Source organism: Bos javanicus, chromosome 2 (assembly GCF_032452875.1).
Source record: "Bos javanicus breed banteng chromosome 2, ARS-OSU_banteng_1.0, whole genome shotgun sequence".
NCBI lineage: Eukaryota > Metazoa > Chordata > Mammalia > Artiodactyla > Bovidae > Bos > Bos javanicus.
In genome coordinates, this window is record NC_083869.1 from 2,351,622 (window position 1) to 2,377,771 (window position 26,150).

Consider the following 26,150-nt stretch of genomic DNA (forward strand, 5'->3'; position numbering starts at 1 on the left):
GGACTCTCAAGAGTCTTCTCCAACACCATAGTTCAAAAGCATCAATTTTTTGGTGCTCAGCTTTCTTCACAGTCCAACTCTCACATCCATACATGATCGCTGGAAAACCATACTGAACTATATACTTAAAAATGGATAACATGGTAAATTTTATTTTATATGTATTTTACTACAATTAAAAGATAAATAAACAAAAAATAGTCTGTGTTTAGAGAATGGCATTTTTTATGGCTGCCTCCACATGTTAAATCTATAATAAGAGAGAGTTGCTCTGTGCCGGGGACTTCCATTTCTCAGATAGTTTAGAAGAGGAAGGCTGAGGTGGATTTGAATTAGGCAGCTCTTATCCAATTCTACCATGCCACTTACAAGTGGAGTGATCTTGCCAAAATTATTTAATAACTTCTCTCAACCTGTTTCCTTATTTATAAGAAGAGGAAAATAATACATAACCAATGTGTAAAACGCTGAACTTAGTACCTTCTTAGGGAAACAGTGCTAATTAAGAAGTAGAGAGGATGATGATGAAGCTTGGGAGACTTCAGATAGGGGCATGCATAAGTTTCCTTTTTCTCCACTTTGTTTAGCTTTTTGCAAATATACTTTGTGTGATCTTCTCTGGGATATCAAAATTTCATAAAACATTACTGACCTAGTAGATGTATTTCTCAGGAATATAATAATCAATACTTCCTCATTAATTTTCATATTTGATATCTATCAAATTCTTAGTTAGAGTTGTCTGCAATTAGAATGCCCTTAGAAAGTAAGAGTTACAAATGAAAATAGCAGACTATAACACTTATGTTTTAATTAAAGGAATCACTATGGTTGAGTTAGGTTATTTTATGGAAGACCCAAATAGACATTCCTCCAAAAAAGATATACAGATGGCTAACAAATACTCAATGTTGAAAAGATGCTCAACGTTACTAATTATTGTGTACATGCTCAGTCACTCAGTTGTGTCCAACTCTTTGTGACCCCATGGACACATGGACACATGGACACACGCCAGGCTCCTCTGTCCATGGGATTATACCAGCAAGAATACTTGAGTGTGTTGCCATTTTCTCCTTTGGGGGATCTTCCTGACCCAGGGATTGAACCCTTGTTTCTTGTGGCTATTGCATTGACAGGTGGATTCTTGACCACTGAGCCACCTGGGAAGCTCTCAATAATTATTAGAGAAATAAAAATCAAAACTACAATTAGGTATCGCCTCATACTGGTCAGAATGGCCATCATGGAAAAAAAAAAAACAAAACAATAAATGCTGGAGAAGGTGTAGAGAAAAGGAAACCCTCATGCCCTGTTGGTGAGAGTGTAAATTGATACAGTTACAATGGAGAATGGTATGGAAGTTACTTAAAAAGCTAAAAATAAAACTACCACATGACCAAGCAATCCCATTACTAGGCATATATTCAGAGAAAACCATAATTCAAAATGGCACATGCACCCCAGTGTTCATTGCAGCACTATTTACAATAGCCTGGACATGGAAAAAAATCATAAATGTCCATCAATAGAGGAAAGGATAAAGAAGCTGCAGTACATATATACAATGGAATATTATTCAGCCATAAAAATGAATGAAATTGGGTCATTCATTTGTAGTGATGTGGATGGACCTAGAGATTATCACACAGGCTGAAGTAAGTCAGAAAGAGAAAAATATTAATGCATGTATGTGGAATCTAGTAAACCATTATAGATGATCTTATTTGCAAAGCAGTAGAAACACAGATGTAGAGAACAAATGTATGGATTCAAAGGGGAAAAAAAACAGGGAGGGAGAAATTGGGAGATTAGGATTGACATATATACACTATTGATGCTATATATAAAACAGACAACTAATGAGACCCTATTGTATAGCACAAGGAACTCTACTTGATGCTCTGTGGTTACTTAAATTGGGAGGAAACCCATAAACCCATGGATACGTTAGGTAGTTAGAATAGGAAAAAGGAGTCCAGAATGATGGTGGCAAAAAGACAAAGAAGGAAAAATCCCATAAATATAGAACAAAGGAAGGTCTGAGGACTGGAGTGAGAACCTCAGGTGAAACAAACAGTCCTCCTGGCTAGCCAAATTTACCTAGGGCAAGGCTCAGGGGAAGGAGAAAAAAACGTAAGAGGAGCCAAAATTGATTTCTTCTCTTTTCTCTTCGATTCTTTTGGGTTGGCCCACCCTCACACCTTAAGGATGTATTTTCCTTTGCTTACCAAATAAAACTGAGCTGTAAAACTGGTCTGCCATTTAAACTGAGCTGTAACCGAGCTGTAACACTGGTCCGCTGCTTCAAATTTTTGTTGCGGCAAGACAGAACCAAGGAAATTACACATACACTCCCCTGACATCTCTGGTGCTGTTACTCAGATTTAACTTGGCTGAAACAACCTCGGCTCAGCCCTGGCAAGGTAGAGGCCAAACATAGCAGAAGCCCAACTGGGCAAAAGCTCCCGCTGTGGAAGCTGAATGCAAAGAAAACCCAGCACAGTAGAAGTGACAAGAAGCCCACATGCTGGAAACCAGGACAGCAAAAACAAACTCGGCAGAAAGCTCATGTGACTCAGTCTCAGATTCCAGAAAACCTCAGGTTAAGGTAGGAGGTCCTTGCTACTATGGCTGCAAGTACATATGGCCAACAAAATCTTAATTCTTTTACAATCTCTCCTTTCTTGTTTCCTCGAATACCATGTGAACAGGTGAGTGGCAGTGGGTGCAACTGAGGGACTCTGGCAAGGGCTACTCCCCAGTGTGTCCTGAAGACTCCACTATCTGCTATGCCCTAGTAGCTGTTGCCCAAGCAGGTGAGGGTTCCTCTATCCTTAATATTCTTTGTGCCAAGGATAAGGGCAATTAAAACTGTGAGCACAAGTTAGACATTCAGCAGATTTTCCAGCAGGTTGTGAAAGGGATTCCTCAGCAGATTTTTCCCACTGCTTTTCCCTCCTGTTCTTCAGCTCATCTCTCCAGCTATGCCACTGCTTACAAGTATTGGGCAGGTCACCATCCTTCCTGAAGGGGAAAAGTTGTGTTTGGAACTGTTTACCTAAGATTGGGACTCAAACCCACATGGCAGGGACTCTGTGTTATGCTTTGTCACTCAGTTGTATCCTGCTGGGACTTGAGCCCAACCAAAACCAATGGTGCCTGGTTTCAGGACCTAATGAGCTCAAAGCTATGGTTTTTCCAGAAGTCATGTATGGATGTGAGAGATGGACTATAAAGAAAGCTGAGCACTGAAGAATTTATGCTTTTGAACTATGATGTTGGAGAAAACTCTTGAGTGTCCCTTGGACTGCAAGGAGATCAAACCAGTCCATCCTAAAGGAAATCAGTCCTGAATATTCATTGGAAGGACTGATGATGAAGCTGAAACTACAATGTTTTGGCCACGTGATGTGAAGAATGGACACATTGGAAAAGATCCTGATGCTGGGCAAGGTTGGAGGCAGGAGGAGAAGGATATGACAGAGGATGAGATGGTTGGATGGCATCACTGACTCGATGGACATGAGTTTGAGCAAGCTATAGGAGTTGGTGATGGTTAGGGAATCCTGGTGTGCTGCAGCCCATGTGGTCACAAAGAGTCAGACACGACTGAAAGACTGAACTGAACTGAATGAAGCTCAGGTTCTTGATGTCTCATTGAAAATAAATTCAGTGAGAGACACAAAAAATAGCTAAGAGGTGGATTTGTTCAGATTTAGACAGAAGCACACTCCAAGAGTGCGGACCATTACAGAGGGTGAGTGCAGTGGCCATGGAATATGATGTGGTTAGTTTTCACGAGCTGGGTGATTTCATATGCTAATGAGAGGAGGATCATTCCAACAATTGGGGAACCACCCAGCCCTTAGTCTTTTGATTGTGATTTGGAACTGTCCTGGCACCTCTGGGTGTGTCATTTAGCTTGCAGATTAAGAATCAAGGTTTAGTTGAATTTGACTTATCATCTTGGACCCATTTGATTTTAATCGGTTTATGTTATTCCCTTGGGCAGATGGGGAAACAGTGGAAACAGTGGCTGACTTTATTTTTCTGGGCTCCAAAATCACTGCAGATGGTGACTGCAGCTTCACTCCTTGGAAGGAAAGTTATGACCAACCTAGACAGCATATTAAAAAGCAGAGACATTACTTTGCCAACAAAAGTTCGTCTAATCAAGGCTATGGTTTTTCCAGTGGTCATGTATGGGTGTGAGAGTTGGACTGTGAAGAAAGCTGAGTGCTGAAGAATTGATGCTTTTGAACTGTGGTGTTGGAGAAGACTCTTGAGAGTCCCTTGGACTGCAAGGAGATCCAATCAGTCCATCCTAAAGGAGATCAGTCCTGGGTGTTCATTGGAAGGCCTAATGTTGAAGCTGAAACTCCAATACTTTGGCCACCTGATGTGAAGAATTGACTCATTGGAAAAGACCCTGATGCTGGGAAAAATTGAGGGCAGGAGGAGAAGGGGACCACAGAGGATGAAACAGTTGGATGGCATCACTGACTCGATGGACATGGATTTGGGTGGACTCCGGGAGTTGGTAATGGACAGGAAGGCCTAGAGTGCTTCCGTTCATGGGATCGCAAATAGACGTGACTGAGCGACTGAACTGAACTGAATTGATGTCATTCTTTCAAAAATTGTGCCCTGCCCCCTTCGCTCCTATTTCATGCTCTTTCCCCAAGCCCCGTCCAGGCCCACAATGTTGCCTCAACAATCTTCTGGAGGGACAACCAGAAAATATCTGGCTCTTGGGAGGGAAATACTGTATAATATCCAGTCTGTCTAGGTATTCAGGCATTCATCTTCTATGTTGCCTACAACATTTGCAACAATAGCATCTCTCAGTGAATGCACTAGGGTGGGTGACAGGCACATAATGCCTGCTAGAAGTCCATCTATTGGTTGCATCACTTCAATGGCAATTGGGCTTCAAGGGACAATGTTTGCCACTTTGGGAGTTAGCCCTGCAAGCCATTTGGGCCCCAACCCTTACCACCCTTCTCCTGAAGCTACAAACATATCCCCTGGATCAAATCTCCACTTCACTTTTATGGAACATCTGGTCTGTTGACTTTTATCAATTTGTTCTTAAGCCACTTACTAACTTCTACAGCCAGGACCCTGCCCCCTTGTAGGCAACATCCCGCTCATTATTATAATACTCCTAACACCCCTAACAGGACCAGTTAACCCACTCCTTTGTCATTACTTCTGTTATTACCTAAAGTACGTCTATGACAATGAGATGTTTAGCATTGGAAACATCCTAAGCTGTTCTTATGGAGGACTGGGAAGGAAATCTGTGACTTACATTCCCTCAGAGCAATAAGAGGATAAGGCTTATGGCTGTTTCACCAGGTTCCAGTCTCAGGGCACAGGCTTGGATTGCTTTACATCATGATATCTATTCCCATCCATGGTGGACAAAATAGCAATGAGTTAAGATTACAACCCCTTAATCCTACCCAGCAGTGGTGATGCTGAAGACCTTGGGGATGCCCAACTCCAGTCAGGGGGTCCCAGGAGGTTGACCTGCTTCGACCTGCCCAGAGATTTGATCTCAAGAGGACTGTCACACCTCAGCCTGCCTGGGGATCTGCACCCTGACCCAGGTACATCCGACTCTCAGGTTGTAACAGTACTGGGTAGGATAAGCTTCAGAAAGACTTACCCCTAAAAATGCCCACCAATAAAATAGAAGGAGGCCTATTAGGTTTTTTTTTTTTTTCCCTCCCTGTCATCACTGTATTTCAGATGGGAAATAACCAATCCACTTCCTGACAGACACCCTTGAGATGCATCCTTGATAACTGGAAGCTGTTCAGTTCTCTAACTCTAAGGAGAAGTGGCTTAAAATTCTTTTGTGGTGCTACACAGCTGCCGTATCCTCTGGAGCATAAGGAACACTGGCCTGCGGATGAGAGTTTAAATTACAATACCATCCTGCAGCTAGACTTATTCTGCAAAAGACAAGGGAAATGGACAGAAATCCCCTGTGTCCAAATTTTCTTCTGACTAAGAGATATGAAGGAACTCTATCTTAAGTATGGGATTGTTGTATGCCCTAAAAGTGAGCCTACTAGGCAAATGGTGTTAAGCAGACAACCAAGAGAAGGAACCCGTCCATGATAGCACACCTTCTACAGCTCCCGAGTTGCTTGGTCCTCCTTCCTTGTATTCAAATGTGCCCCCATATCTGGGAGCACCCCTCCACAAAAGCCAACTCGAGTATGTCCCTTAGTTGAAACTGGAGGAGAATTTGGGCCAACCTGGATCTATAAGCCTTTATCCCTCTTAGAATGAAGACAGATTAAACAAGACCTGGAAAGTTATACAGATGACCCAGGCAAATATATAGATACATTCCAACACATTACCTTGACCTTTGACTTGACGTGGAAGGACATCCTGGCCATATTTATTTAAATTTTATCTGAACCTGAGTATGCTAGGGTATTAAAGGAAACCTGAAGGTATGCCACAGGGCTTCACATGTCAAGTAATGAATACCCAGTGAGGGAAACTGCGGTCCTTTCCTCAGATCCTAGCTGGAATTATAACGACCCTGAGCACATCATGGAAAGGGATCATTTTCTGATCTGAGTAAAGGCAGGACTAAAAGTATCCCAGCAAAAAGTAATGAGCTATGCCCAGGTCTCAACAATAACTCAAGAGCCCAATGAGAACCCCATTGCCTTTCTGGAATGGCTAAAAGAAGCCCTTCAAATGTTTACCAATCTGGACTTAGACTCTTAAGAGGGACAGGTGATTTTAACAAATTCCTGTCCCAAAGTGCATCAAATATCGGGATAAAGTTATAACAGCTAAAGCAACAGGACCTTGTTGCCTCTTTAGATAAGATGGTCCAGACAGCCACCAATATCTTTTATAACAGAGAATAGGAGAGGGAGGCCAAGGTCCAGGAAAAGGAGAGAAGAGAAGAGACAAGGCATGCCCGGATGCTGGCTGCCCTCTAGGGAAACCCTATGGCAAACCCCGAGTCCTTAAAGGACAAGGCATGAGGCATATGCCTAATTTGTAGACAGGCAGGATGTTGGATCAAAGAGTGTCCAAACCATGGCAAGTCTCCTAAAATGGCTTGCTACAAATGCCATCAATTGGGACATTGGGTGGCACTCTGCCCTTGAGACGCAAGAGCCTCAAGGTCAAGCGCCAAGCCTTCCCTCACGGTGGTTCAACAGGACTGAAGCAGCCCAATCTAGCCAGCTCACCTGTCACAGATAACTATCACAGTTGCCAAGGGTGCAACTGGATGTGGCAAGTAGGCCTGAGAATTTCATGGTTGACACAGGGTCTACCTACTCTGTCCTGACCTCCTACTCTGGAGCCTTCTCCTCCCAAACCTGTACCATTTTGGGTGCTACAGGAAAAACAATTACAAAAATATTCACCTGAGCATTTCTTTGTTGCTTGGATGGACAAATATTTTCCCACCAGTTTCTGGGGGTCCCTGAGTGTCCTACTGCCTTATTGGGAAGAAATCTTTCCTACCTTTGAAATCTTGCAGCTATTTCAGTCCTGATAGAAGATGCTTTAAAACTCTCGCTTGGGGACAAACTATTTTTACCATCCACTGCCAGGAGCCAGCATGAGGACCTCTGCCTGTGGCAAAGGTCATTAGGAAGGAGGTTCGGCATACGCAAAGGCGGGATCGAGCCTCAGGAGTCCCCCTGGAAATTCTCGAGCATCTACCCCCAAAACCAGAGCCTGCCTACTTTACTACTTTGTGCTCTCACCTACACCTCTAACTTTACGGGGGGGCTGTCCCCCACCACCTCTTTCGGAGAAGGAGTTAACTTAGAGCTCCAGTTAATAATAATTCCTGGGCGTGATGGGAGTGTTTTAACCTACAAACTCCTCTGAAGGTTCTCTAGCCTGCCTGACAGGCTTGTCCGGCCACATGTGATTGCTCACAGCCTCCCAACCATGAGAGGCACGAGATGCTTTAAACCTTCTAAAAACAGGTTCTTTAGAGAAGTTAGAAAACTATTAGTATAAGTATAGTGGGCTGATTAGAAATTGTATTGGTGAAGGGTTTTTCATTCGTTGAGCCAATGTTTACTGCTAAGTCTCCACATCCCCTGCCCTTATACACATTAATGAATATATAGAAGAAATAAGTATTAACCTTTGATATTAATCACGTTGGACCTTAGGCTAAGTAAATTCTTTTCTTAATTAAAACCCACTACACCCTTACCCTATAGGAATGTAACTTTATCTGGTACCTTCGGAAGGTGGCATCTGTTTTAAGAATAATCACCCCTGGAGAAATAAGTGTTCTGGTTGACTGACCACTGTCACAAGGAGAGGGTCATAAATTGTCAGCAGGCCCCCTGGCCAGAAGATGATGTAACACCCCTAAGACCTCTGTATACATTTGTATGAAGCACCTGACTTTAATAAAAGTCAGGACTGCTGACCACGTGTGACTTTTGTATAACATCTCAGTGTATAAAAACAGACCCTGGAAAAATAAAAAATGGGATCAGTTCCTCAAAAGACTGGTCTCCCCATGTCATTCTTTCTCTCACCTTCTGGCTGAATCCCCATCTGGAACGTGGAGGCTCATCAAGCCTACTAATTATGCCTGGGCTTCTAAGATCTGACCGGGGAGGCCTTAGTGTCTCCTCTCCTTCGGGAGAACAGGAGGACGCCTGCGGCCTACGTAGGTGACATAAATTCCTTGCCTTGGAATTTTACTAGCTTTCCACGTAAACCAAGTTATTCAGCCTCTTTTCTCCACTGAATTTTCCTACTGAGCTATCCTCATTCTATTACTCTTTATATCTCTAATTAATATTTAATTAAAGCTATCGTATCCTGATCGCCGAAGCCGTCTCCCCTTCGAATTCCCTGGATCCACCAGGGCTGGACCCCGGCGACCCACCAAGTGAAACAACTCCTGAATGGGAGAGGCCATTTATGGTTGTCTGATCGAAGAATCCTCAGATATCAAGTAGTGCTGATGGAAAATTCAGGCATGGCTATATCCCCTTGTGAGGTTCTTAACTGAACCACTCTCCTGCCTACCCCCGAGGGCTCTCTCTCCTTTCACTCTTGCCTAGAAACCTTGGACCACTGGACAAAACCCCAAGAGGGATTATCAGAAGATTGTCTGACCAATCCTGAGGAAATCTGGTACACTTATGGAAGCAGCTTTGTCTTGGATGGAAAAAGAAGAGCTGGATATGCACTAGTCTCCAATTTTGAGAGCATAAAGACTAAACCTTTGCCACAAGTTACTTCAGCCCAATTGGCTGAGCTCATATCCCTGACTCGAGCTTTAGAGCTGGACAAAGGAAAAGAGTAGCCATTTACACTGACTCCAAATATGCCTTTCTGGTGCTACATGTACATGCTGCTATTTGGAAAGAAAGAGGCCACTTGACCACCCAAGGGTCCCCAATCAAATTTGGTGATCAAATCCTTAGGTTCTTGGAGGCAGTCCATCTTCCCTCTGAGATTTCAGTCTCCCACTGTAAAGGACACCAAAAAGGGAGCACAGAAGTGGTATGAGGGAACCAAGCAGCCAATCAGGCAGCTGTGACTAACATTACAAAACAATGATTTAATAGGTTTCATTACTGAAACCTTAGTTTCACAGACTAATTTGCCAGAAATTCCTTCATATACTGAAGGGGAGACTCTTAAAGCTAAGAGTGATGGCTTTCAAGAAGATCATATGGGGTGATTCCGAAAGGAGGGACTCCTTTTTCTACCTGGGAATCTCCAATGGAAGTAGGTTAACTCCTTATATGCAACCACTCATTTAGGGGAGAAGGCCCTCCAAAGATTACTAGAAAGGTCCTTCAGAGGAACAGGGGTCCAAAAGACTATAAGGCAAGTGGTCTTCTCTTGTCCCACTTGCCAATTAAACAACCTCCAAGAAGCTCAAAGGCCCCAGCTGGCCCAGTCTGTCCAACGGCATGGGACCTACCTAGGAGAGGGTTGGCAGATGGACTTCACCCAGATGCCAGTTTCTCAAGGGTATAAATACCTATTAGTCATGATAGATACATTCACAGGATGGATTGAAGGCTTTCCCACCCGGAATGAAAAGGCTGAGGAGGTGGTGAAAAAACTGCTCCATGAACTCATTCTGAGATTTGGTCTGCCCAGGTCATTACAAAGTGACAATGGGACATCATTTACTTCTAAGGTCACCCAAGGGGTCTCTAAAGAGTTGGGCATTCCTTATTATCTCCATTGTGCATGTAGGCCTCAGTCTCTAGGAAATGTAGAAAAAGCCAACCAATTCTTAAAATCACCAATAAAAAAGATAACCCAGGAGACCTCCCTGGAATGGAAGGCGCTTTACCAATAGATCTCTTCCACACCTGTATTTCCCCAAAGGAAGAGGTTGGTCTTAGTCCTTATGAGATGCTATATGGGACACCTTTTGTTTATGACAGTGACTTCTTCCTAGATCCAGAGGCTCAGACCGTCCACTTTTATGTCATGGCCATTTGGCAATTCCAACAAGATATACACTTGCGGGGTGTCAACCAGGACCCAAAATATTCTAAAGAGCCACCACTGTATACTCCAGGGACTCAAATCCTAATTAAAGTAGGGAAAGATGGGTCCGAAAAGGCTCAACTCCAGCCCACATGGAAGGGCCCCTACCTTGTAATACTTTCTACCCTCACAGCAGTCAATGTACCAGGACACAATTCCTGGATTCACTACTCAAGAGTCAAGCTGGGGAAGAAAACAGAAGAGGACATTCAATACACCCGTGAGCCTGAGGGAGATCTCTGATACCTATTAAGGATTATGGATGAGTGCCATTCTAATGAAGACCCCCAAAATTAAGTTTCTGGGGATAAGATTTCTCATGATAGCTCTAAAGAGCCAACACAGCTTGGCAGGGGTTGTACTCCAAAACAAATAGGAGATAGATCTTCTGATCCCTGAACAAGGAGGGACTTGAGCCATCTTGAATGAGACATGCTGTTTCTGGGTCAATACCTCCAGTTAAGTTAAAGAAAGTCTTACAGTCCTCAAGAAAAACATTCAGATCCCATAGGATTTTAAAGAACAAGTTGGAGAGTTCTCGGGGTGGCTACAATCTCTCTTTAGGGGATTCTTCTCCTGGCGAGGGGGAATTTGGAGTTAGCTAATGCCCATACTAATATCTGTTATCACCATATTGATGCTGCTTATGATTACCCTATGTATTATCAATTGTCTAACCCATTTTGTCTCTGCCCAGGTCAACAAGCTACAACATGCAGTGCCAATTCAACAAGGATATATAAAACTACACATAACCACAGAAAATATCACTCACCCTTAGATGGACACCACTATAAGGACTCCAAGGCTTGAGAATAGTAAGAAGGGGAGGCCCAATGCCCCTTGCTGTCCCAGCTCAGCAGGAAGTAGCCAGAGAGACCTCAACACTGCTATTCTGAAAGAATTGGGCCTCTTGAGTGGGGAATGTTAGGTAGTTGGAATAGGAAAAAGGAGTCCAGAGTGGCAGTGGCTAAAAGACAAAGCAGGATAAAGCCCATGAAAATAGAGCAAAGGAAGATCTGAGGACTGGAGTGAGAACATCAGGTGAAACAAAAAGCCCTCCTGGTTAGCTCAATTTATATAGGGCAGGGTCAGGGGGAGGAGAAAAAACATAAAAAGAGGAGCCAAAATTGACCTCTTCTCTTTTCTTTTTGCTTTTTTGGGTTGGCCTTCCCTCACACCTCAAGGATGTATTGTCCTTTGCTTGCCAAATAAAACTGAGCTGTAACACTAGTCTGCCATTTAAACTGAGCTATACCAGAGCTGTAACACTGATCTGCCACTTCAAATTTTTGCTGTGGTGAGACAGAATGGAGAAATTACATACTCCCCCAACAGATATATATACACATTTAGCTGATTCACTTTGATTCACACTCACAACACAACATTGCAAAGCAAATATACTCAAATAAAAATTAATTTTAAACAAAAGTAAGGTTATTTTCTTCATTCCTTACTCTTCCCTAAAGGAACAGTGCATGCTTAAAGAATCTCAGAATGTTTCTAGTGGTTGCAGATATCAATTGGTGATTCCCAGTTATCAGAAGGTAAATTTCCAGCCTCTGAGAGAGACTGACCACATGGACAAATAATAAGCTCCATTCATCAATGAAGACTTGAGAAATTCAGTTCATGGTTGTTTCTTTCTTTTCTATACAAAATTTCACTGAGTTATGTGTTGGCCAGTGTTTAGAATGTACAGTGGCCCATGATCTCTCCTGTTCATCACAGCTGTATTGAAGAAGGCAAACCCCCCACTTTCAAGGAGGACTATGTATGTAAGATCAGAAAAGCAAAACTAATATTTTCCATTTTGACAAAAATAATTTATAACAGAAGAGTTAAGATTAAAAAAAGAAAAACATGAAAAAGAAATAAATGAATGGTAGGAGACACTGTAAATTTAAGTGGGCTTTAAAGGTTTTGTGTTCTAGGGATGAAGGACAGTACAATATCATGGGGACTTCATAGGTCATGATAAATGGAGCCCATTTTCTGCTCATGAGGTCCTGGCATAGGAATTTAAGCCTTCTGAGTTTCATTTCCCTTGTTTCTAAGTTGGGGACTGTGATAACTGAGATATAACATTTGTCAGGTTATTTGTGTGGCTCCTGGCACATAATACACACTAAGCAGACAGTTCAGTTCAGTCGCTCAGTTGTTTCCTACTCTTAAGCGACCCCATGAATCGAAGCACACCAGGCCTCCCTGTCCATCACCATCTCCCGGAGTTCACTCAGACTCACGTCCATCGAGTCAGCAACGCCATCCAGCCATCTCATCCCCTGTCATCCCCTTCTCCTCCTGGCCCCAATTCCTCCCAGCATCAGAGTCTTTTCCAATGAGTCAACTCTTCGCATGAGGTGGCCAAAGTACTGGAGTTTCAGCTTTAGCATCATTCCTTCCAAAGAAATCCCAGGGCTGATCTCTTTCAGAATGGACTGGTTGGATCTCCTTGCAGTCCAAGGGACTCTAAAGAGTCTTCTCCAACACCACAGTTCAAAAGCATCAATTCTTTGATGCTCAGCTTTCTTCACAGTCCAACTCTCATATCCATACATGACCACTGGAAAAACCATAGCCTTGACTAGACAGACCTTTGTTGGCAAAGTAATGTCTCTGCTTTTGAATATGCTATCTAGGTTGGTCATAACTTTCCTTCCAAGGAGTAAGCGCCTTTTAATTTCATGTAAGTAGACAGTAAGCAATGAGAAATAGCACTGTGCTTCTAGCCACTGAGTCAGCAACTAAGCCGTTGTGCCTGGGGGAGCAATTTGGCCATAAAGATCTAAACGTAAGACCAGAAACTATAAAACTCCTAGAGGAAAACATAGGCAAAACACTCTCTGACATACATCACAGCAGGATCCTCTATGACCCACCTCCCAGAATATTGGAAATAAAAGCAAAAATAAACAAATGGGACCTAATTAACCTTAAAAGCTTCTGCACATCAAAGGAAACTATTAGCAAGGTGAAAAGACAGCCTTCAGAATGGGAGAAAATAATAGCAAATGAAGCAACTGACAAACAACTAATCTCAAAAATATACAAGCAACTCCTACAGCTCAATTCCAGAAAAATAAATGACCCAATCAAAAAATGGGCCAAAGAACTAAATAGACATTTCTCCAAAGAAGACATACAGAGGGCTAACAAACACATGAAAAGATGCTCAACATCACTAATTATCAGAGAAATGCAAATCAAAACCACTATGAGGTACCATTTTACAACAGTCAGAATGGCTGTGATTCAAAAGTTTACAAATAATAAATGCTGGAGAGGGTGTGGAGAAAAGGGAACCCTCTTACACTGTTGGTGGGAATGCAAACTAGTACAGCCACTATGGAGAACAGCGTGGAGATTCCTTAAAAAACTGGAAATAGAACTGCCTTATGATCCAGCAATCCCACTGCTGGGTATACACACTGAGGAAACCAGAATTGAAAGAGACACCTGTACCCCAATGTTCATCGCAGCACTGTTTATAATAGCCAGGACATGGAAGCAACCTAGATGTCCATCAGCAGATGAATGGATAAGAAAGCAGTGGTACATATACACAATGGAGTATTACTCAGCCATTAAAAAGAATACATTTGAATCAGTTCTAATGAGGTGGATGAAACTGGAGCCTATTATACAGAGTGAAGTAAGCCAGAAGGAAAAACACCAATACAGTATACTAACGCATATATATGGAATTTAGAAAGATGGTAACAATAACCCTGTATATGAGACAGCAAAAGTGACACTGATGTATAGAACAGTCTTATGGACTCTATGGGAGAGGGAGAAGGTGGGAAGATTAGGGAGAATGGCATTGAAACACGTAAAATATCATGTATGAAATGAGATGCCAGTCCAGGTTCGATGCACGATACTGGATGCTTGGGGCTAGTGCACTGGGATGACCCAGAGGGATGGTATGGGAGGAGGGTTCAGGATGGGGAACACATGTATACCTGTGGCGGATTCATTTTGATGTTTGGCAAAACTAATACAATTATGTAAAGTTTAAAAATAAAATAAAATTATAAAAAAAAATGAGACTGACAATAGATTTAATAGTTATGTAAATAATGGATGCCTCAGAATACCTAATGTACAGTAGAATTATGCTTATCCTACAACCAACATCATAAAGTAACAGTATGGAGTAGTTGTTGCATTGCATAATAGTTGTTTAGACATGGACATCTTATCTAAACATAATTTAAAATAAAGTGGCAAAATACATTTTTTAAAAATTGTAGTACAGTTGATTTATACTGCTGTGTCAGTCTCTGCTGTACAGCAAAGTGAATCAGCCACACATATACATATAGTCCCTCTTTTTTGTATACATTCTTTAAAAGAACTTTTTGGATGAAATATCAATTGTTATAAATTATTGCTTGACTTTATCTTAAATTTGATTTTAAAATTTGACTGCTGTTCATCTAGTTTTTAGCCATTTATTTTTTCTAGTACATTGTTCCTGGTATTGTTCTAAAGAATGTAATTTTCAGTGTGGTAATTTTTATTTTTGTCCACAAGATTACATGCAATTTTTAAAAATTTGTATTTTATGGAAAAATATGTTAGCCCAAATATGTCAGTAGGAATTATCTCATAGCTTCCTCTATGAGCACTTTCTTTAAAGAAACTTCTTATGTTATCTGTATGATTTTTTGAAGATTTTGCTAAATTTAGATGCTGTGAAATCATGGGCTTTCTTGATTTTATTTTATTACAATTTAGAGCATAAATTTATGCAATAAAAACAGTTCTATTAAAAGATTCTCCCTAAGAGTTGAAATATTGAAAGTGAAAGTGAAGTTGCTCAGTCCAACTCTTTGCAACTCAATGGACTGTAGCCTACCAGGCTCCTCCCTTCATGGGATTGTTCAGGCAAGAGTACTGGAGTGGGCTGCCATTTCCTTCTCCAGGGGATCTTCCCAATCCAGGGATCGAACCCAGGTCTCCCTCATTCCAGGCAGACGGTTTAACATCTGAGCCACCAGGGAAGCTATTACAGAGTACAATTTATTATTTTATATAAAACCTCATATACAACTTGAGCTTTTAATTGCTTATTTTGTTAAGCTCATGTTTGAAAGGAACAAATTTCAATGGATTCCTGTTTGTTTCCAAAAATTAAATTTTGATAAAAGCCTCAAAGCAAATTTGTGTGTGTGTGTGTGTGTATTTCTTTGAATACTTCTGATCTAAATGCAACTAGACTTTCATGGACTCATTTGAAGAAAGGTGTAGTATCACTCAGTCATTTATGCTGGTTCACAAAGTAGTTCTTTGAAGTTTCAAATACTGCTAATATCAGCTTGATAATAGACCACAAAGAGAGAAAGTAAAGGAGTAATCTGGTGATTTTTTGTTTTCTATGTCAGTTTTATTATAATCATTTTGAAATCCATCTCTCTATGTATGTATAAAAGTATTTTAAATGTGAAAACTGTGTTTTCTATTTGAATAAAATAGTGCAGCTTTCTCGAATGCAATTATCAATTATATGTGCTGCTAAGTCGATTCAGTCGTGTCTGACTCTGTGCGACCCTAGAGACAGCAGCCCATCAGGCTCCCCTGTTCCTGGGATTCTCCAGGCAAGAACACTGGAGTGGGTTGCCATTTCCTTCTCCAATGCATGAAAGTGAAAAGTGAAAGTGAAATCGCTCAGTCACGTCCGACTCTTAGCGACCCCACGGACTGCAGCCCACCAGGCTCCTCCGTCCATGGGATTTTCCAGGCAAGAGTACTGGAGTGGGGTGCCATTGCCTTCTCCGTCAATTATATGTAGAATACAATTTATTCCAAATATATTTTGCTACACTTTTTTTAATTTAGTAAGAATATTGTTTTTGTACCACGTACTGTGTGCTACTAAAATTTTTTAATCATATAATCATTGCAAAACAATTATTTCATTTTCAGCATTGAACCTTTAAACTGATTTATAATAACAGTCATAATAATGTCAAATGTTTCACCTTTGATGAATGAACTTACAAAAGCTTGATGTTGATTCCCTAGATTGATGAGAAAATAAAGACCATTACTGAAATGAAATAGTTTCCACTGGAGGCATCTAAGGACAGTGTGTAAACCTGGCATCATTTCATTGTGTGCGATGTTTTTTTTTTGCTGATGAAGTCAACTATCACTTTACGTTTTGTAACTACACATCAATCACTTCATTAAAACAAAAGAAATACATTCTAGAGCATATCTGTGGATGTAAATAAAAAGTCATGCTAATTAAGAGTTTGGGATTTACATGTACACACTACTAAATATGGGCTTCACTAGTAGCAGAGATGGTAAAGAGTCTGCCTGCAATGCATGAGACCGGGGTTCAATCCTGGGTGGGGAAGATCCCCTGGAGAAGGGAATGACAACCCACTCCAGTATTCTTGCCTAGAAAATTCCATGGACAGACCATGGGGTTGCAAAGAGTCAGACACGACTGAGCACTAAATAGCAACTACTATATATAAAATAGATAGCCAATAAGGACCTACTGTATAGCACAGGGAATTATACTCAATGTCTTGTTTTAATAATAATTTACAAGGGAAGAGAATCTGAAGAGAATATACATATTCTGAATTGCTATGCTGTACTACTTGAAACTAATACGATAGTATACTTGCAAATCAAGTATACTTTAATATGGAATTAAATAAAAACAAAGAAACCAGCTATATAAAAATGCAGTTATATTTACATTAAAAAAAATAAAAGTCATGCATAAGAGATAGAGTGGTACATCCTACAATCGTGGGGTTTAGTCATCATCACATGGCACAGTGTTAAAGCACACATACACACAAGACTTTGAACTTTGGATTAAAAGTTGATCCCTTTCTTTTAAGTTTAGGGCTTTGAGTTTCCAGGGTTCTCATGGTAAATGTTGACATTTGGTGCAAATTAATGTGCATATCTATTACCAACTTCCTTCAGAAGGAGAAATTCAGTACTTAATTTTCAGTAAATTTGAATGAGTTCCTTTGAGCTTATTTCTATTGAAAGTGCTTATTGAAAAAAATTTTTTGAAAGTGTTACAGAATAATAAAGCAAGTAAATGGCTGCCTGACAAACACTGTAGCAGAGACTTCAAGGTCCTCTGTGCATGCGTCACAGCTGGAGTCCTCAGCTTCACTCTCCCACATGTGTTCATGGGGTGCTGCATGCCACAGCCTGAGGATGACTGACCACGGGCCCCCCTGGAGCAGGAGTGGTATCCTTGGATATTTCTATCACCCCAGTGGCTAGGAGCAATTAACTGTCCCTAAGGGGTTATGTTTGAGTGAGCTTTCGCATGGAAGCAGTGACCTGGCATTCTATCCTTGAAAGGGAGATGTTTACATAGGACTTATTCCCATCACCTTTCAGCTGCTGGTGGAAAAGCTCTGTGCATGTTCATTGTAAATGCTACTTAACAGACCTTAGCAGAAGCTTGAGGTGTAAAATGGCAGTCTGAAAATTTATCTTGGATTATTTGAATACAACTACTAGTAATAAGATTTCATTAATAAACTCAGGGCAAATGCTAAATTGGATGTGACTCTAGGACACTGATGGGCTGATATTGGGCACCCTGCTTGTAGAGAGCTGGACTTGCTTCTTCTTTCTCACTGTAATCAGATCATAAAATATATGAACAACTCAGCTCTGTCTTTTCACCCTCGCCTCTGCTCAGAGGCCTTTCTGTCCCTTGGTTGTGTCCCAGGTTTCAAATTCTGGCCAGTAGGTCAGGCTCCTTGGCCTTGGAAGTTCACCATGTTTGTGGCATCTACTAAAAATTCGCATCTAATTAAACTCTAAATTTCTGGGATGAATCTCCCTATTTTTGCACCATTTAATTTTTTCTGATTTTTCTACTCTCTAAATACACCTGTGAAAGCATCTTTGTGAATGTGGTTTTTCTGTATTCATAACATTGGTCAGTATGGAGTGACCATTGTGTTTCAGCACTGTCCATTGGACTTGTGACTCTTGATTCACAATCGAGAGAGTTGGAGATAAGAGGAGGGCAGGTAACGTTCCCATTTGACAAGTAAGTGAATATGGAGTCAGGATGTGAACCCTGATACATGTGAAGTTCAAGGCTGCTCTCTTTCCTCTGTTATGGATGCATTCCCAGAAATGTAATGACTGGATCAAACAACATAAATATTTTAAAAGTTCTTGGAACACATTTTCACCATGTGTAAGTTCTTACAGACCCTCACAATTCAGGACACACTAGCATGTGTGCCCCTTATGCCAGGAGGAGAGTGGTGACCATATGCAGAGCAGTGAGGCAAACTCCCCATCTTAAACAGCAGCCAAGCAAAGCTGGGAGTGCCCAAGCACTGGGCATCAGCTCCCTCCCTCCTGCTCTTGCTCCCTGGACCATAGGCTGTACCACATGTCATGAGGGCACCAGGCAGACCCAGACTATTGAGGCCACTGCCTCCATGTGGCCTCAGCCCAGCCTCTGAAGTCCAAGTCCAAATCCAGTTCCCTATCTCGGCAGAGGTAGAGGATCACAGCCCTTGTTTTGCAAAGTGACCTGGTGAGGGCCAAAGAAAAGAGCAGATGTTATCAGGCTTTGAAATAACACAAAGCACTGTACTGTCAGAAAGTGTCACTATAATTGATAATAATAATATTTCAGCACAGGACTCCCCTGCTGGGCCCCTTTCGATCTCATTTTAGAAGGCAGATGAGGATATTCTTAGATCTTGCCACCTGTCACACTCCCCAGGCATACTCTAGAATAAAAGCAATGTGTCATGGGAGGCCTTTCACACGAGGCACAGGGGAGTTACTTGTTTGATGAATAGTGCATGTGACAGGCGTTGCAGACTGTTGTCACAGAGAGAAATCACTAGGCTCTTCTTTGGGCTTTATCATTATTCATGTTCCTCCAAGGACTGCTCCGGGACACCTGCTGTCTGCCTGCTGGGAGACCATGGCCTGTGGGCCTGTTTGCTCACCTCCCCTGGCACCAATGTTCATTGCCTAGGAAGTTGGAGTTAAAGCTGGGTCCCCAAGTGGGCTGGGTCTGATGATCCCCCCCGGCAAGACTTTGCATAAATAAAGATTCAGGATTGACTCTTGAGGAAGGTGTGAATTACCCTCTCCCCTTTCTTTGTGGCTGGGCTGCACTATTGGCAGAACAAACAACATCGAAGTCATGAATATGGAAGTTTCTGGGAGATACTCCTTCCTCCATTCAAGGCACTAGGTTAACAAATACCCGCAGCCCACCACTGTTTCCTTTAGTTCAGGGCATATTTACTGTGACCAGAAACTGCAGTAGTGACGAGGACAATCACAGTGGTGGTGGGACAGGGACTTGACGCTGGGGTTGGTGTGTGGGCCTCTGGGTTGGATCCTGTACCACCTACCTCCACGTGGTTCTGAGTGTGCAGGGAAAGGAAGGAAGGACCCATCTCAGCCGAGCTCACAGCCATAGGAGAACTGATTAACATAAATCATTTAAAAATGTGACCATTTGGACACAAATCTTATTTTCTTATCAAAATAGACCCTAGTGAAAATGACTGCTTTGTTGATGAAAACCACATTTCTCCCACTTGCGGAGCAAATCCGGAACCAAGGGAATTCTGGGGCATGCGTCTCCCTCTCCACTCAAACCCCTTTTGAGCCTTCACCATACAGTCTCAAGGACAGAGAGTAGTGGAATAAGGGGGACACTTGCTTTGCAGAATGTGTGGGCGCGCATGCGCGTTCATGCTCTGGAGAGCTGCTGAGACTGTCTGCTGGGTGAGGAGTGGAGGTTGCTGAGAGCTAAGATGAACTGGACTGCGAAGGGCAATGTAGGAAAAAGAAGAGGCAAGATGACAAGGCTGGGAGGGGGAGGAATTTATGGGAAAGAATAGAAGTAAGAAGGGGACTTTTTCTGTTTCTGTCATGTGGTTTGTGGTTATGTCCTGGATGTTTGTTCAATGTCCAGTGAAATCATCATTTCTCAGTGAGAAATAAGCAGTGCATTTGGATTATTTTTGTTACATTTGAAAATTTTTTTGAGTGTGGCCCACTAGTATCCACGCGGAATGTGGTAAGAACAGAGTGCTATAGACACAAAAGAGAGGACGTATAAGAGGGAGAAAACAGAGGAAAATTCTACTGCCACCTCTTTCCCCTCTACACGATGGCAGATCTTCAGGGTCCACCACCCACCACCAACAGGAACAAGTTCCAATGGGCTGGCTCTGCATCCATGTCCCCCAGCCCCACCCTCTCCACGCACACCTATCCCACCTTTCCACCTTCCTCATGATTGGCCATAGGAAATCCTGGGGTTGCAAGCTTTTCTCAAGCTGGTCCTGGCTTCCTCATCCAACCCATTGAGGGGCCTGGCACCTGAGCTGGGTCCTGGAGAAAGGGCATGAATGGGTTGGATGAGGAAGCCAGGATCAGCTTGTGATAAACCATTGTGTAGAGGGGAAAGAGGTGGCATAGACTACTGGCTGCTTCAAGGAGGTATTTTGGCAGGTGTCCATTTGGAAGGGCTACGATAGAGGGGACTGCAGACCACCTGGGGACAGTGTGAGGATCCTGGAAACCTAGGGGAGGATAGGAAGAAAGAAGACAGTGAGGGGAGGAACCCCTGGACCCAAGAAAACAAGACCAAAACAGAGAAACTGCTCCTCGCCACAATCTGGGCTCCTCAGAGAGCTGCTTTCTCCTATCCCACAGCCCCTCAAGACAGTGTCCTCCCCCATGTGCCCTGGGGTGATGCTGATGATGTGGTGGTGGGGGGAGGAGGGGTGGGCTCAGTGAGGACTAGTAGAAGGCATACCTCCCCAAGTGAGTTTTTCATTTTCTTCTGCTGGGTCCCTGCCCGGGTGGCTGTGGGGCTTCGTCTCTGATCAAAATTCAGGGTCACGTTCTGGCCCAGGGCTGGTAGGCAGCTGGCCCTGGATGACAACCCCCTCAGCAAAATCAGGAGTTTGCTGGGGATTCCCACTATTCCCCACCTCCCTTCTCTGCCTCTTGGAGATGTTCTCACCTCTCGCCCTTGACAGTAGCTGCTGTGTATCCTCTTTTCAGAAGGGAGGACATCAAGAGACACCCTTCTTCCACCCTGACCCTCCTTCCCTGCCCCCTGAATGTTTGTATTTTGAAAGAATACAGAAAAAATAATGGGGTGGTATTGGTCCATCTTAGACTGGTTAGTGAGGGAAAGATTTTTGGTCCTCTGTTGGGATAGATCCTCTCAGATGCAAATTTGACCCCTCCATGGAGCAACCCCCTCTTGTTCTTTCCCTTCCACAACACTGACCATCTGTCATTGTGGTCACATGTCTGGCCTGTTTCACAGTCAGATTTTCTGCTTCTTGGGATTAAGGCCCTGGTGGTACTTACTTTCCAAAGCCCACATGTGTGCCTGGCCCTTTGTGGTAGTTGTGGCTATAATAATAATAATGACAATGATGATGATGATAACAATAACATTAACGAGTATTAATACATACAGCCTACTGTGCCCCAGGCATATGGTAACTCATTTAAATCTTAGAGCAGTACTATGAGCTACTGGTGATAATTATTCTTATTTTATAGGTAAGGAAATTGAGCACAAAAAGCAAATTGCTCCTCTGCAGTCACCCAGCAGTGAGTAGTGGAGATTACTCAGGAGCTTGTGGATCCCAGGGGACCAATGGATATTTGGTGAGTGAATGAGTAAATGAATAAATGAGTGCGTGAAGGAAGATTTTTAGCTGAAAGCAGCAAAGACTTTGCTGATTGGAAGAAGAAAAGCATTTTATTAAATGGTTCCTGGCCATCGTTCCTGAGTAGGAGTGAGGAAGGAAGGCTGTAACCAGGCCCGTGGTCCACCTGCAGCCCACCTGGGCCCAGCACAGGGCCAGGCCCCCAGGGCAGAGTGTGGATGGGGTGTCTGCAAGCCTCCAGCTCTGATCCACCTCTCTGGCTACCTAGGAGTCTGGGGAAGTCAGGCTGTGGCTATGAGATTCTGAGGAGGGGCTGAGGTCTTCCTCCAGGGCTCACACTGTGGGCATTTTCTCAAACAGAGGGAGAGGCTCTGGGGCTTGGCAGTAAAAGTGAGTAATAAACTGGGCGAGTGGGCACTGGCAGAATCTGGCTGCCCCAGAAGCTCTGGAGAGTTGAGAGCTGCTGTAGAAGGACATGGCTCCAGTTGCCACAGGGAGAGGAGCTCGTGTCTTCAGCAGGTTTTCCTATGGTTTCCCATACAGATTTTCTTTCTTTCTTTTTGCCTGTGCTACATGGCTTGCAGGATCTTAGTCCCCCAACCAGGGATTGATTCTGGCTCTGGCAGTGAAAGCACCAAGTCCTAACCACTGGACCATCAAGAAATTCTCCCATTTAGATTTTCTTTAGGGTGAGGGATGACCTGGCTCCTGGCTGTGGGTTTCTCGTGGACTTTCTTGAGGATCACTTCTATTGTGAATGACTTGTGAACATAAGGTGAAGCTAACAGGTAGAGAGGTGGCATGGGTTGCTGGAACATGAAAAGTCTCTGGAGGTGTGCAGCCTGAGTTCAAGCCCTGCTTGCCAGCTGTGTGATCTTGGACATGCCACCTATTCGCTGAGCCTTGGTGCCCTTGTGTGTAAAATGGAATGGGCAGTACCTGCTAGGGCTTGTGTAAGCATCAAGTGTAAAATGTCTTCAATGCCCCTCTTCTCATCTGGCATTCTGTAATAGTAGCTATTAATTGGTTTTTAGAACTGTTTACACTTACTACCCATACATGTTCCAGCTAAAGAGCCTACCTGAGAGCAAGGCAAGGTTGTACTGCATAAAGAGAATCTATTTGTTCACTCAAGCAGCTGACAGTGGCTCCTCTCTCTGATTCCTTCCACAGTGATCTCCACCCAAGGGTCTTTTCCTCTTCTACAGCCCATTGAATGTAGGGAGCATGATCTTTGCATGAGCTGTAACCTTGATGTCTTACTGGCTGCATGTATAGCCTTGGTTAGTTACCTAATCTCCCTGAACCACTGCCTTCTCATCTATGAAATGGATCCAAAATACCCAATCCGGCCCTGGGTATAGATCAACGTCTCCTTCACCTCCTTTACCTGCTGAAAGGGGCTAAGCCCTCCCATCTTTGCCTGTGGGAACTTCCTCCCTTTCTCTTAGGCCCCAAGCAGGAGGGGTTCTTGGCTGATGGAGAAGGCCCATGGTCAGGCCCTCAGGTACAACTCTAATACCTTTGGAGGTACACATTCGGGACTGACACTATAGGTTCCACTCAGGGTTCAATGTAATTAACCTCATTTTCCCTGAGTGCCCTCACTTCACCTGTTGGTTCCTTTGTGGACTGTAGTCTCAATTCTGAGGGTCTGGAGGACTTAGTTATCTTTGCTGTCCTTCAAGGGGCCAAGGAAGACCTCTCTTTCTCCCTTACTCTCTCTCTCTCAATCTCTTATCCACTCTCTTTCCCAATCCTTTATTCATTCTCAGTCACCTCACTCAGTCACCCTTTCCCTCACTCAGTTTTACACCCAGCCTCTGGTGTTGGTTCTGGAGCTGCAGACTCGGGTGGGGGTGGGGGCAGTGGGCAGCACTCTTATATCATTCTCCAAAGCCCCAAGTCTGTAGAAGAGGCATCCTATATGAGTTTATCATTAATACCATCAGGAAGCCAGATGCCTAGTCTGGTCAGTAGTGGAGTAGGGGTAAGAGGAAGAGCACCCGAATCCACTGAGGAGGTCAGTGGAAACATTTGAGCTCATACTGCAGGCAGGTAGCTTACATATATTGCTTCCAACACATACAGGAAATCTACAGGTCAGCTTTATTCCTCTTGTCCCATGGAGAGGAAAATCCAAGTTTCAGTGGACTTGAGGGGCTTGACTTGGACTTTGAGAGTTGCTTCTTAAAATACTAAAGCAGGGATTTGACACATATTCAACTACAACTGTTACTCTCTGTTTACCACACCACATTTATTATCAGCATAAGAGATTTGCTGAAATCAAGATTGCTGGGATAAATGTCAATAACCTCAGATATGCAGATGACACCACCCTTATGGCAGAAAGTGAAGAACTAAACAGCCTCTTGATGAAAGTGAAAAAGGAGAGTGAAAAAGTTGGCTTAAAGCTCAACATTCAGAAAACTAAGATCATGACATCTGGTCCCATCACTTCATAGCAAATAGGTGGGGAAACAGTGAAAACAGTGGCTGAGTTTATTTTTCTGGGCTCCAAAATCACTGCAGATGGTGATTGCAGCCATGAAATTAAAAGACACTTACTTCTTGGAAGGAAAGTTATGACCAACCTAGACCAACCTAGCATATTTAAAAGCAGAGACATTACTTTGTCAACAAAGGTCCGTCTAGTCAAGGCTATGGTTTTTCCTGTGGTCATGTATGGATGTGAGAGTTGGACTGTGAAGAAAACTGAGTGCTGAAGAATTGATGCTTTTGAACTGTGGTGTTGGAGAAGACTCTTGAGAGTCCCTTGGACAGCAAGGAGATTCAACCAGTCCATCCTAAAGGAAATCAGTCCTGAATATTCATTGGAAGTACTGATACTGAAGCTCCAGTACTTTGGCCACCTGATGCAAAGAGCTGACTCACTGGAAAAGACTCTGGTGCTGGGAAAGATTGAAGGCAGGAGGAGAAGGGGACGACAGAGGATGAGATGATTGGATGGTACCACTGACTCAATGAACATGAGTTTGAGTAAGCTTTGGGAGTTTGTGATGGACAGGAAAGCCCGGTGTGCTGCATCTATGGGGTCGGAAAGAGTCAGACACGACTGAGCGACTGAACTGAACTGAGGTATCTTCTGAGAGTGATGTTCAGTTCAGTCACTCAGTCATGTCCGACTCTTAGTGATGCCATGGACTACAGCACACCAGACTTCTCTGTGCATCACCAACTCCCAGAGCATGCTCAAACTTGTGTCCATCGAGTTGGTGATGCCATCCAACCATCACATCCTCTGTTGTCCTCTTCTTGTCCTGCCTTCAATCTTTCCCAGCATCAGGGTCTTTATCAGTTCTTTGAGTCACATGGCCATAGTATTGGAATTTCAGCTTCAGCATCAGTTCTTCCAATGAATATTCAGGACTGATTTCCTTTAGGATGGACTGGCTGGATCTCCTTGTAGTCCAAGGGACTCTCAAGAGTCTTCTTCAATACCACAGTTCAAAAGCATCAATTCTTAGGTACTCAACATTCTATATGATCCAACTCTCACATCCATACATAACTACTGGAAAAACCATAGCTTTGACTATATGGACCTTTGTCTGCAAAGTAATGTCTCTGCATTTTAATATGGAGTCTGAGTTTGTTATAGCTTTTCTTCCAAGGAGTAAGCGTCTTTTAATTTCATAGCTGCCGTCACCATCTGCAGTGATTTTGGAGCCCAAGAAAATAAAGTCTTCCACTGTTTCCATTGTTTCTCCATCTATTTACCATGAAGTCATGGGACCAGATGCCATAATCTTAGTTTTTTGAATGTTGAGTTTTAAGACAGCTTTTTCACTCTTCTCTTTCACTTGCATCAAGAGGCTCTTGAGCTCCTTTTCACTTTCTGCCATAAGGGGGTGTCATCTACTTATTTGAAGTTATTGATTTTTT